This window comes from Nothobranchius furzeri, chromosome 6 (assembly GCF_043380555.1).
Source record: "Nothobranchius furzeri strain GRZ-AD chromosome 6, NfurGRZ-RIMD1, whole genome shotgun sequence".
In the NCBI taxonomy this organism is placed as follows: domain Eukaryota; kingdom Metazoa; phylum Chordata; class Actinopteri; order Cyprinodontiformes; family Nothobranchiidae; genus Nothobranchius; species Nothobranchius furzeri.
This window is the reverse complement of record NC_091746.1, coordinates 57,544,262-57,558,956: the sequence shown is the minus strand read 5'-3', so window position 1 is coordinate 57,558,956 and position 14,695 is coordinate 57,544,262. Positions and strand designations below refer to the sequence as shown.

The 14,695-nt window shown below is 40.0% G+C and overlaps 1 protein-coding gene across 4 annotated transcripts in view; it reads right to left on the bottom strand.

Moving 5' to 3' along the window:
- Positions 1 to 14,695, bottom strand: part of znf462 (zinc finger protein 462) — a 70,536-nt gene that overhangs the window by 52,385 nt on the left and 3,456 nt on the right. Inside the window, exon 1 of one of the 4 annotated variants that reach the window (XM_054744414.2) lies at positions 9,424 to 9,632. The exons of 2 other annotated variants lie outside the window; for them this stretch is intronic. The gene's annotated coding sequence lies outside the window, so the exon portion shown is untranslated. Of the gene's footprint in view, positions 1 to 7,863; positions 7,969 to 9,423; positions 9,633 to 14,695 lie in introns of those variants that run through there. One more of the 4 variants, XM_070552347.1, reaches the window with a different exon arrangement.

Below are 14,695 nucleotides of genomic sequence, written 5' to 3'. Positions count from 1 at the left end.
ATAGATTAGCTGTATTCTATCATGAATGTGGCAGACAAAATGTGGTATAAATGAATGTGGCACTAAAGGTGAAACTCAAACAATTAGAATATGGTGACAAAGTTTGTTCGCAAAGGGTTCCTGAGCCTTTAAATGGTCTCTCAGTCTAAGCTGAATTACAGAAACAAATTAACTTCTGCACCATATTCTAGCTTTTTTAGTTTCACCTGTATAACTACTAGGAATGTGTATTGGTGAAATTCTGACAATACGATACGTATCATGATACAGGGGAGACGTTACGATGTATCAAGATATATTGTGATACATCAAGCTGGACAATATTAGCGATTTGTTAGACTGACTTTATTGTAGGAAAATTCAACAAACAGTCCAAACTGATTTGTAACATGTTTAATATGAGGTATCTGAACCATTATAGAGGGATTTCCATTTCTGTGGTGGAAACAAAACCCATTGCACACTGCTGCCAACTAATGGTTGGTGTTTGAATTACACCAAAAGAAAAAAATACACAAATGTTTGCATGTAAATTCTTCCAAAAATTTGATATACGGCTTTTGAATATCGGTTTATTATTGCAGGAAAAAATGTCATGATATAATGCCATATTGATATTTTCTTACATCCCTATTAACGAAGGTGTTTTCCTAATTGTTTATTTGCATACACAGCCACTATAAACCCTAAATTTGGGTGTTTTAGCTAAGCTACTCAATAACTGTTGACATGATGTTTCCAAAGCCAGATATTTACTAAATGTTGGTTGTTCTGTCACAGATATACTGCCGTCAATATGTTTTATTCATCTATTTATTTCATTTATGTAAATGTTCTGTACTTCTATTGTCCACTCTAGAGTCCTAAAACCCCCCAAGGCACTTTACAACACAACAGTCATTCACCCAATCACAAACAGATTCACATGCTGGCGGTGATGAGCAACACACTATCCAAAAATTATGCAACCTGAAGTATTTATTTATTTATATGACTTGTACTTTTTTCAGGAGGATAAACTACTTAAGATGTGACATCTCATTTACAAGCAGATTCTCCTACAATACAACAAATGAGTAAGATGGCAGAGTTAATCATCATAAACTAAGTGACAGAAGTATTTCTATAAAGTGCAATGTGTTATTACACACACACACACACACACACACACACACACATTTACGTTTCTGAGATGATTACTATCACTGTCACATGACTAAACAATTACACATCATCACCATCTCACCCTATGAAACAGACACACAAATGGAAACAAAATTGGAAAAATTTTGGTTGCTACTTATTAGACCGATACCGATATGTTAAAAATGTACTAACATCAGCCGATATATTGTGCATCCCTACTGCAAAAAGTCTTTTGATCTGCTTAAACAATTAGCAGCCACTGCCTTCTGTAGATGTTTACACCAACACATGCAGAATCAGAGCAAAAGTACAATGACAGATGCCACCCATCTAGCACATGAATGATTCACCCTTCTTCCTTCAGGCAAAACTCTGAACTGTATCAAAGCTTCTTCCATGAAGCTGTGAGGCTCATGAACTCTGACCCTTAAGCTGTATTTCACAGTTTACTTACAACAATATAATGATTAAGGCAGGCCCGAGTAAAGCCAAGTTTATACTTCTCCATCAGAACGCATGCGCTCACGCACGCACGCACGCGCGTGCACACACACACACACATTTTCTGTTTAAACTTCTCCGGTAGTGAAGAAATTCTCCACTAGGACAGCATTTTATTTATTTCAGAGGGGATGGTGGAGCTGTTGACAAAGTTAAAGGAAGTGGCATCCTGACCAATCACAGGCTTGCAGTCTCTGTCGCTTTCGACGAAAAGTTGAAAAATCGGGCTCTACTCCGTCCGACCTGTTGGAGAGCTATAATGGATAACCAAGAAGTATAAACTAGGCATAACACCGTGTTCCTATGTCTCTTAACATGTTGTTAAATGACAAAAATAAACTAATCTAAATATGAAACAAAAAATTCAATAAATACTCATGACTTTACTCATTCAATTCACAAAGAAATTAATATCCTAAATCTTTTTCAGCGTACAGTAAAGGTGGATGGGTCAGGCTTTTACAAACACCTTACAAAACTGAGAAAAAAATGCCATTCAGAACATTTCAAAGGCATAAATGCTACAGTGATGATTTGTTTAATGTATGGTGTTGGTAGTGGGAACAGTGGCTAAGAAATCGGATTCAGTCTTTCAGAGGATCTTCAGTAGATTTAGGCTGTTTCTGAATGTTTTTCACTTCATAATCCCAAACTGGCTCAACGTTGTTGAGATCTGGACCCCGATGGAGTGGGGGTGGGGGTGGACGGGCAATACCATCTGTTGCAGGACTTATTCTAGCTGCTGAAGATACTTTGTTGTGGCTGTGCATGTTCAGGGTTGTTATTGTGCAGACTGGATTTGGAACCAACAAGAGGTTTGTCTTATTGGTGCATGTGATGGAGTGCCCAAAGCGTTCAACAGAAATGTTCAAATGACTGTACACTCAAAGGGAAGGGCTTGAAAGGCCTCGATCATTCCAGTATTCTAATAAACTAACCTGAATCTGACATATTTATCTTGTTGGTGAATCACTGATGAGCATATCTGTCTCCTAACGAGCGCCCTTGTGAGATAAGACTAGATAGATGGACGCTGACCTCATTCCTCTCAGCCTGCGATCAGAACAGAGAGCTCCCACAAATTATCACATGATGCTGCTCATTTGAGGAAGTCTGAATACACAGAGATGAAACATTGATCCCACCTGCCCGATCAATGAGCGGGGTCTTTTCGTCAGAGATGTGAGGAATCAATAATGTTCAGTATGAACGTTTTGTCATAACATTCATCAGACAGCTGCTGGGATTGAATAAAAAGGACTAGAATAGCATAAAACAATATAAAACCAAAAGGAAAAGGGCATGATAGAGATTGAAATGCATCAATAATTCCAACACACTTGAAATTTGTTGGAAAATATTTAAGCTTGTGTATTTTATCAATCAAACACAAGTCTAACCCTAATTTCCTTCTCATTCACTGGGATAATTACATGGCTGTTATTACACATGTGTAAAATAAACAAGAGTTAATCCAGTTCTGCAGCTGTGGAGTCTTAGGGATTATCAGCAATTCTGTATTCATGATCTGCCCACAAGTCAACCAACTCTGAATAGCCAAAAACGTTCGAGGCTTGCCACCAATCAGAAACCTGACAACAACTACTTCTCAAGAGGCAAACAGCAGGCCAGCTATTAGCCAGGATACACAGCAGTGACTAGAAAGATTCCTCTAGATCAAAAATCCAAATGTGTGATATCATGCAAAACATTTTCAATTGATCAACACCATGCAAATTCTGAAAGGAAAATCACACAAGCTTTCTCAGGTCAATGAACACCTTTACTCAGTTTAGAACTTCAAAGTCTGAAAATCTGGACTTTTAGGACATTAAAGAGACAATGTGTGGTTTTTACTGTTAATCTCTGTAAGTATCCATCAAAATGTTGTTGAATATGAATTAGATGATGCCAAGATTTTAAAAGGTACTGTCAGCTTTGTAACATATAACCATAAACATTGAGTCTAAAATACATGGGAGTGGGTCTAAGGTAGGGCTGGGCGATATGGCAAAAATAGAATATCACGATTTTTCCAATATTTTATCACGATTTCGATTTTATCACGATTTTTTATCCATGAATAGCACAACTTCAATTGCGTATTAAAGAAGAGAAACATTGAATAAATAAACATTTATTCATATTAGGGATAATCAAAACAGTGCTAACACACTTATATTTTAAACTCACACCAGAGATGATAAAAGCCCTGAGAGAAACAATTACAAAAATCAGTTTTTCTCGTTTTTCAAGTAACTTAACATAAATTAAAATCATAAACATATTTAAAGTGCAAACATGTCAATTGCAAACGTATTGTGCAAACATTAACTTGTTCAAAATACTATGTAGCTCCCAGTTGCTCATGTAGTGGATAGTTAAGCTCAAATACGGCTCTGATGTGCGGCTGGACCAGAGATCGCTTGTGGTAGCAAATAACTGCGCATTCAGAATATTTTCTGCAACTCTCACTTTGCATTCAGCGTACAAGCGTGGAATGGTGGTGTTCGAAAAATACTTGCGGCTGGAAAACTCGTAGCGCGGACCCAATGTTTTTATCATGTTCCTACTGTTTGCACGGGACACAAATCTTTAACCAAGTGGTACGTCACTGCATCTGTCACGCTGTTCCATCGTCTGCTGTCTCTGTCGTAGGGAGTGAGTTTTGTGAGTGTTTGTTAGCGTTTGCTGCCAGAAAGAAGCACTAGCCGCTGCCGCCGCAGGCTTTTTAGCTTTAGCTGCCAGCTGGCTCTCATTGTATTGTTTGGGATGCCTTCTTTTCAAGTGATTAAACAAGTTTGTGGTGTTGCCATGTCTTGCCTTGACGCTCTCCTTGTAAATGACGTTTCACTGCTCTTTGTTATCTGGTGAAAAACCAAACCAGTTTCATATAATGGACGAGGCGTTCCTCTTCGGAACGAAAACCTCGCTGTCGCTCTCAGCCGCGGCTGAAGCCATGTTTGTTCACACACAGGTGAAAACAAGCGGGGCACTAATATATTACTATGACTCACTCTGATTGGTTAAGGGTCAAACAAAGGCGTGTCATTCGCCTGGGGTAAGTTCCCTTTTCATTCAGAGGCAGAATTTCAACAGCAGAGCTGTGAATCGTGATAAAAAGGTCTCTCAAAAATGACAGACCGTCAGATGTGTAGATCGTAAAACGGTCCAAAATCGTCATATCGCCCAGCCCTAGTCTAAGTCTCTGGGTGATGCCATTAGATGCCATGTTTCTTTCTATGGGAGCCCGTGAGGACAAACTGCATTTACTCATTTGTAAAAAATGGTTACAAAACATTTACCTGTGGCAGACGGTTACCTGGCATTAGCCATTTGCCACACATTCATTAACATTGTTGTTTTACACATTTACCTCTTTGCTCGTTGCCAGTTATGAAAGGGAGTCTGATGTGCTTGTCATTTTGCTGGAGGTTGTGCTCCCAGAGATTTTGACCCTAATGGACATCCGTTGGTAAGGTCTTACTTGAACACAAAAATAACACTTGCTTTCAATGATTTAGGTATGTACTGCCCCCTGTTGCAAGGAAAAATACACATAGACACTTTAACCTACTTTAAGGAACTATATAAAAAATATATAAAAGAATGTTTTCTTTCTTTTTCTTTTAACTAATACATAATTTCAAAATACTCCTACCATACAAGCCTTTGGATGTTTTTAGCTTTGCTGTTCGCTCCATAGTTTTTCCTTTAAATTTTTCGATGGCCATCTATCAAAATAAATAATAGATAATAGATCAAAATAAATAAGAATATATTTGGGGGGGGGGGGGGTTAACTGCTCTTTGGGCCTCCATATAGAAACTTTGTTAAAGCTCTAAATGGCCCACAAGACGCGGTAAATTATCAAATACGACCCCATAATAAAGTTCTACAATGGAAAGACTAGTTTGCCCCGCCCACTTGGCCAGGACACCAATGTTATGATGCTGAAGCTAGAAACTCTGTGTACAGCCATGTGACCTATGGATCTATCTGGCATTCATTAGTCTGGATATTTCCAGTAGATCCTAGAATGTTACTTGTGTGCTCTGACAGTTTTCTTTATTGTCTTCTTCTTGTCTAACAAAGATGTTAAGTTTCTCAGGCTAGCGTGAACAAAAGCTGTTCTACACTTAGCCTTACCGCCACTAACATTTGTATATTGCAGATGTTGAAGTGGACTTGAACATGCAAATGTAAGGTGGTCTATGTAAGCTTTTGATGTGTTAAAGCAGCGTTTCTCAGAACGAACTGGTCACGTGGCCATTATTAAATTATAGGGATGTAAGAAATAATCGATATGGCAATATATCGTGATTTTTTCCCCCATGATATTATATTGATAGTTAAAAGTCATATATCGAATTTTTGGAAGAATTTACATGCAACATCTTTGTATTTTCTTTTCTTTGGTGGTTTTGTTTCCACCATTGAAATGTAAATCCCTTTATTATGGTTTAGATACCTCATGTTAAACATGTTATGTATCAGTGAACTGTTTATTGAATTTTCCTACAAAAATTCAGTTTATAAAAAAATTGCTAATATTGGTGAATGTATCGCAATATATCGTGATATATCGTATCATCTCCCCTTTATCGTGATACATATTGTATCGCCAGAATTTCACCAACACACATCCCTACTAAATTACATAGGAAAGCAAGTCAGAGATACAGGCTTTTAGTACAGTTGACACCCTAAGCTGCCTATAATCAACAACAAGGTAAACGTGAGTTCTCTAAATCCTCTCATTTTAAAATTAGTGCCATCGGTAAACTAATCTTGCTGTTTTTGTTCACTATTTTACACTTCCAGCCAAAAAACATGATCGCTGGATATTTCCATCTTGTATAAATTAAATTTCAATCCTAATTACAACTTAAACATCTGCCCACTCTTTATACTACACGTTTATGTTCGTTTCACTGAATGACTTTGTAGAAAGTGGGAGTTTTTTTGAATACCCAAGAGATCAGCTCAGTGATCCCACTTTGTTTTAGAGGAGCTGAGCCTTTCAGACAATGCAGTCCTGCAAGCTTCGCTGATCTGTCTCCTGCCTGACCTCCACTCGTGTCTCATTCAGAAGACGTAGGAAAAATAAACATCTTATGACAGCAGGCTAAAAACATTCAAGGTAAGAAGAGAAGGCCGCGATGTCTTGGTGTGCTCCAAACATTTTCATTTTTAGATCAGTTAATGCATAGCACCACGTGAACACTTGTTACCTCTGTAAAGGAGGACAACTAGCAGAGAAGGAGTTTGATCTTTGGACCTTAAAATATTCTGCTGACTAGGGCCTTCAGGCAAGTCCTCACATCAAAAACAGAACAAGAGAGCAGACAACATGGCCTGGAGTTGATATAATGTTCAGAAGGAGATCATTTTCTATTCAACTTCTGGGTCATCCGTACTGCAAAGTCAAACAGAGTCTGGGTTACCTGGCATTAGCCATGCAGTGAGATCATTGCACTCACTCCTCTTTGCTTTTTTTAAGTCTATCATTACAAACCAGGACATTTCTTTCTCAACCAAAGACACTCAAATCACCTATTTCATGTTTTTCTCTTAAAGAGAGAAAAAAGAAGAGCAAAACCAGTCACTCCGGTGCAAGTAACCTTGCTCCAAGGGTAGCCTTTGTGCTCAGCAAAGGGCTCGGATTGTTCCTTCTGAAAAAGGGGGACGAGTGCAACATAGAGCCCTCAGTAACAACATTTGGCTTCTTTTGAAGATGATAATGACTGAGCAGATTACAGGAAGGGCAGGCATTAAGGGCTATCTTCTGTGTGGTTGCTGTCTTCAGGTTGTCATGGTGCAAACTCACCCCCCCCCCCCCCCCCCAAAAAAACCTTTAAATTTGTTGCTGACACTCTTTTACATCTCCTGCATTCAGGCATCGTCCGCAGAGAATCATTCGTGTGACCTTCGAAGATGAAATGTTCACTAAGCAGCAGAAACAAGAGGCTGGTGAATCACTTTGTTAAAGCCTCCTGGGTGCGAAGGTTAGATAATAAATTCTATTATACATCTCTCTGTTTGCTTCTTTCACAAAACATGAACCTTTTCATCTCAGCTGATCTTTTTCTGCTCCGTCTACGTTGTGTCTATTGCAAATAAAAATAGCTACAGAAATCCTGATCAGAGGTGCGTGAACGTCTACTGAGCAGCAATCCGAAAGTCTTCTGCTCAGCCTTCTTTTAGCATAGTCACCTCACTTGGCTGCTCTGTCGTCTCTCCCTCTCGGGGCTGACAGAATTATCTTCTGCATCCGAGCTGAGGCTGGGCCAATGCTCCACACAGAGGACTCCATTTCATACAGCTGGCCCCACAGTGGCCAAGGAGATGCAGCCAATCACGCTGGAGTGTCAGCAGCAGCATGACCATCCACCATTTTGTGCTCCTCAAGGTCTTTGACTGTCCTGCTCAGCAGAGTGGAGCTGCTCGGCTATCTTGTTACACAGATGGAAGTGTTTAACTTTAAAGAGCGCAGACCTGAGCAAGCAGCTTCCCCTCCTGACGGTTCCTCTGCAGACTGTCATGGCGAGCTGCAGAAAGCAGAACTGAGATGTGTGGTTTGGCTCACAGCAAAGACTGATACCTCTGACTGAGGCTTGCTGTTCTCTCACCAGCTGAAGCACAGCTTTGTTTAAAGCCAAAACATCTGAAGATCTCTGTAGGGTAGAGGCGACCTAACGAGATCAAATGCTTCTGCGAGGACAAAGCCCGGTGAGGGATTATTAGAGCCAGGACAACCCTAAGCAACACCATTAAATATTCCACCAAAAAATGATTAAGTGCAAAATGTAATGAACTGCCTCAGGCGTGATTATTTTTACAATTTAAGAAGAGAAGGAAAGGTGGATATATTTGGTTTTCTCATGAGGATATTCCCCTTGAGCTTCAAAAGAAGGAAATTCTATTAAGTAGCGGGCATACATAGGCCAGAAATGTTTGACGACATGCAAGACTAAACCAAACGCATCAGACATGTGAGCTGAGTCAGAGTCTGTTCGAGAGAGCTTGTAGAACATCACCAAGGACGAGTGACGGACAGAAGAACCAGGAAGTTAGTTTCCATGAGGACAATTACTCCAGGAAACCTTGCATTACACGTAGCCTTGAAGTTCGTTTCTCCTAGGCAGCCATTTCCGGACATGAATCAATCTGCTTCATCCCAGAAAACAGAACAAACCAAACAAGGTCAGCTTCTCCACCCAATGTGTCCAATCCTGTAATATAACCCTCCATGTCTCACTAAAAAGCTTCTCAATCAAAGCAAGTCCAATTATGTCTAAATATTATCCAGAGCGTTCCTTGGAGGCTCAAATGTCAAAACCAGATCTACTTCCTCCAAACTGTCTCCCTTCTCCTCCAAATAAAGAGCAGCGAGATGGACTAGAAGGCCGTTTTTAATGTAATTTGTTCTCAGTGGACAACTGCCAGAAAACACTGCAATGCCGACTTCCTTGTAAGCCTGACATGGCAGTTGCTTTGGTTACAGGGGGTGGGTGAGGTTACAAGCTCATCAGGATGGAGCATTTCAAAGCAACCATGAGAAAAACAAGGAAGACGAGAAGGGACAAGAAACAAGGTGCAACGTTTAGACTACTTGCAGAAAACCCGTTGAAGCATCTGCCTTTTAACGCTGCAGCGATTATTTAAAAAGTGAGGAGGTGAGCTTCTTCTTCTTCAAGATCCACCAAACTGACCTCTTGAGGCAACTCAACAGGTTTAAGAAAGGAAAGACGAGACCCATCAATATTAACTTACCACTGAGACCTCCTTTCCACGTTCTTAAATATTTGATGGTGGTTGGACAGCTCTGTTGTTTCAGAGGCCGAGCCGGTGTGGATCCCTTCTCCCGTCTGCAAGACCACTCCTGTTCCTGCTCAATGAGGGCCTTGTCCGGCAGCACCACGCTGCCTAAGGAACGGGCGTCTCCAAAGAATTTTTTTTTCCCCCACCACAGGCAGCTTGAGGCTTACAGAGGTTTAGGGAGCTTTACGGCAGAAGGATGTAAAAATTAGGAAACCTGAGAACACCTGAATGATCTCAGAAGTCTAACCATCTCATTAGTAAAGCCACTTTAAATTAAACTGTTTTATGTTTTCAGTAAATGTGCATTGAAAGGAGACACTACTGAGAGCTCCTCTAAGCTACAAGCCTTTATTTTTTTCCAGGAGGGGAAAGGTTCAGCTGTCGATGTTCTGGTGGAAAGCAAAGAGGAGGAACCAGTTCTGCAGCAGTGTAACGTGGCAACCGTCAACAGAAACTGGAATGACACCTCTACAAGCCACTTCCTTGTTCTACTTAAAACCCAGAGCTCTCCAAAGGAGCCTAAAGCTGTCCTCCACACCATGACACAATCTCTGAAGAAAGAGAGGAAGTTCTGAGGTCATATGAAACAGAGAACAACAGACAGCAGGAAGCTGTGGAGCCATGGTGATGGCCGAAGCTTTGGGTCTGTGTGTTTCAGCGCTCTTGTGAGTGTAGCAGCAGGGCCGGCCAGGTTGCATCTCATGAGCCATGCATCATGTCAAGAAAGCACTCACTGGAGCATTTCAATTTGCTTTTGTGTGTCTCCCCGGCCTCCTTCACTGCCCCAGGTAGAGGAGAATGGAGAAGTGCATCACCCAGTGTGAGCAAGTGAAGGAGGAGGGGAGGTAAGGAAGAAGGGAGAGAAGGGGGAGCCGGCGTATGTGAGGCAGCTAAATAGGGCGAGCGATGAGCTGGGCGACCATTTCCTCTCTACATCCAGACCATCCTCTTGTTTGATCCTCCATCAAGTTCCCTGTTCTGATTTTACTTTGAAATCATTTCTACCCAAAAGCTTTTGTAGTACACGTGCAATGACAACAAATCATCTTCAATCTTATTTGGGTAAATTGTTTTTATATGTGAGACAAATCACCAGAAATGTTAACATCATATCTTGTTTTGGAAAAGTACTAAACATATATTTTATTTAGTAAAATGTATGAATTTAATGATGTATTTATTATGAGCTTGTTTGATTTCTACTTTTTACATGACTGTGTGTTTATACCGATGCATTATTAATTTTGATGAGTGTTTAAAAAGGGAAAGTTAGTAAATACATAAATGGAGACGACTCGAGTAGATTGTGCCTTTGAATTAGGCAGCACTTGAGAGCTGGAGTGTCTTTAACGAGTTCAAAACCATTAGGTCTTGAATGTTTCCTTTTGTAAATTAATTCATATTTTCGCCTCTGAACTCTCCTTTTCTTGACTTCTACTTTAGATTTTCTCAGTGACAGAAAACCGATAATACTTTTTGATGTTCATTATGAATGGAAATAAAGATGTTTATGTTTTTATCTGAAACTGATTTTCTAACAGGATATTAAAAACGGCTGTGTGAAATACTTGGTAAAGGTCTCAATATGTTCTATAAGTGCATCAGTATTGTGAAGAACTCAACTCCTTGAGCTACAGTGGGATGTTGTGCTAATCAGGCTAATGAAGCATTTGGCCAATCAGATGGATTCTCGATGCCCAAAAAGCTGCTGAGATCTTCAAGCACAAAGAAAATGTATCAACATATAGTCATCAAAATATTACACAATAAGCCCAACTATGTATCATGTCAAATAGGGTAGACCGATATTTACCATTTTTGTATATCAACATCAGCCTACAGGTGCTGGCCAGTAAATTAGAATATCATCAAAAGGTTGAAAATATTTCAGTAATTCCATTCAAAACGTGAAACTTGTACATTATATTCATGCAATGCACACAGACCAATGTATTTCCAATGTTCATTACATTTAAATTTGATATTTATAGGGGACAACCAATGAAAACATCAAATCTGGTATCTCAGAAAATTAGAATATTCTAAAGGCCAATGAAAAAATGTTTGTTTCTCTAATGTTGGCCAACTGAAAAGAATGAACATGAAAAGAATGTGCATGTATAGCACTCAATACTTAGTCGGGGCTCCTTTTGCCTCAATAACTGCAGTAATGCGGCGTGGCATGGACTCGATCAGTCTGTGGCACTGCTCAGGTGTTATGAGAGCCCAGGTTGCTCTGATAGTCGTCTTCAGCTCCTCTGCATTGTTGGGTCTAGCGTATTGCATCCTCCGCTTCACAATACCCCATAGATTTTCTATGGGGTTAAGGTCAGGCGAGTTTGCTGGCCAATCAAGGACAGGGATACCATGGTCCTTGAACCAGGTGCTGGTGGTTTTGGCACTGTGTGCAGGTGCCAAGTCCTGTTGAAAGGTGAAGTCTGCATCCCCATAAAGTTGGTCAGCAGCAGGAAGCATGAAGTGCTCTAAAACTTCCTGGTAGACGGCTGCATTGACCCTGGACCTCAGGAAACAGAGTGGGCCAACACCGGCAGATGACATGGCACCCCACACCATCACTGACGGTGGAAACTTTACACTGGACGTCATGCAACGTGGATTCTGTGCTTCTCCGCTCTTCCTCCAGACTCTGGGTCCTTGATTTCCAAAGGAAATGCAGAACTTGCTTTCATCAGAAAACATAACTTTGGACCACTCAGCATCAGTCCAGTCCTTTTTGTCCTTGGCCCAGGCGAGACGCTTCTTGCGCTGTTTCTTGTTCAAGAGTGGCTTGACACACGGAATGCGACACCTGAATCCCATGTCTTTCATGAGTCTCCTCGTGGTGGTTCTTGAAGCGCTGACTCCAGCTGCAGTCCACTCTTTGTGGATCTCCCCCACATTTTTGAATGGGTTTGTCGTCACAATTCTCTGCAGGGTGCGGTTATCCCTAGAGCTTGTACACTTTTTTCTACCACATTTTTTCCGTCCCTTCGCCTGTCTGTTAATGTGCTTGGACACAGAGCTCTGCGAACAGCCAGCTTCTTTAGCAATCACCTTTTGTGTCTTGCCCTCCTTGTGCAAGGTGTCAATGATTGTCTTTTGGACAGCTGTTAAGTCAGAAGTCTTCCCCATGATTGTGGTGCCTTCAAAACAAGACTGAGGGACCTTTTAAAGGCCTTTGCAGGTGTTTTGAGTAAATCAGCTGATTAGAGTGGCAGCAGGTGTCTTCTATATTCAGCCTTTTCAGAATATTCTAATTTTTTGAGATACCAAATTTGGAGTTTTCATTAGTTGTCACTTATGAATATCAAATTTAAATGTAATGAACATTGGAAATACATTGGTCTGTGTGCATTGCATGAATATAATGTACAAGTTTCACGTTTTGAATGGAATTACTGAAATATTTTCAACCTTTTGATGATATTCTAATTTACTGGCCAGCACCTGTATATATCAATGTTGATTAAATGTCAGGCACCTGGGCAGCCCGGTGCTGCTGCAGAATTGAATTTAAAAGGATTTTTACATTCCTGAATAACATCTGCTTAATAAAAGCTCAAAAACTATTATTTTCAACTAAAATATCTTATAACTTACCAGTTTTTAATATTTGATACTTGGTCAGTTTACTAATTTGTTTGATTAACTACAGGTAGATGTCTGATTTTAAGACTGAGCAGTGCACAAAATCTAGATTTAACAACTGGTTAAACTAAGTGTTTAATAAACAGATTCAGTTTCTAAGATTATGTGAATCAACTGATGTTATTAGTGACATTTAGCATGAAAATGAGGTGGAAAATGTCTAAATCGATGAAAATCTGCCCTAAATATCGGCAGCACAAATCGGCCATCGGCTGACCGTGACCTTTACCTATAGGCGTTGGTATCGGCAATAGAAAAACCAATATCAGTTGACCTCTAGTGTCAAATACTGAACTGGATCTAAATGAACTAGAATTATCTAGCTTCTGATCGGGGGTAGAGCTGAAACAACTAATCGATTTAATCGATTATAATTGATTATTAAAATAGTTAACAACTTTTTTAGTCATCGATTAGTTGTTTAATAATCATATTTTACCGCATAAAGTCTATTTTTACCACAATCTGACATCGGTTACAAGCTGTTAAATTTGCCGCCAGTGTGTGGCAGTAATGAGCCACTGATCTACCAGTGGAGCCGTAGAAAAAGAAATGAGCCAATGAGTGCCCTCGGTTTTCATGACGTATCACGTTACTGACGCTCATCTTGCTGTGAGAGATGGCGGAACAAGAGGAAATACGGAAGAAAAATAGAAGCGACAAAACTGAAGAGAAACCCCGGACAAAAACCTCACGAGTATGGGAGCACTTCACTCTAGATGCCTTGAAAAGACGGGTGACCTGCAAAATATGCAAAAACCATCTAGCATGGCACGGAAGCACGACGTCCCTAAGTGAACATTTGAGACGAAAGCATGTGGGGGCTGATGCAGCAGAGGAAGAGCACCGCGGTCAAGTGAGCCGTCATTTGGAAGAGCCAGCCCGGTAAGTAACAGAAAATACACAAGCTGGACTTAGTGTTTTAGCTGAGTTTGTTATAGTGGATGTTAAACATGTTTTTTTGCCGCGTCAGTCTACGGTGTTCTACTTCTGATTGACTAGATGCAATCGTGAATCTCCTCCGTGTTGTGTATCATGCGCTTGCCAAATTTAGCACGTCTGTTTATAAGAATGTTCTCGTTAAGAGAAAAACAGCACAAACCCATAACTATGTTCCTCATTCAAAAAAGGACAACTCCGCGGTGAAAAATATACAGACGAGCTGTGTCCAGGTGAATATAACGCAGCATAGTTGTACGCTTTCAATTTTTAAATACAGGAGAAATTCAGAAAAAGTCACTTTTTTACTATTAAAAGGCTGTTTTACTATCTAACGCTGTAAAACGCCTCACAACACATTTTTATCATGTTTCTTAAACAGCATTACACAAAATAAACATTTTTCACATTTCTCTAGCTAATTTAAACACTCCCGACTCAAAGTAAAAACCTCATGAGCTCCTTACTCAGAGCTTTTTAATAGTAAAAAATTAGACTTTTCTGAATATCTCCTGTTGCGGGCTATTTTGTAGAACGTAACCCTCAAAATAAATGATCACTGTATATTGTTAATTAATTCAAATAATATAATATTGATTTAGTGTTGTAGTGTGTGTGCTGCTTTATTTTATATGTG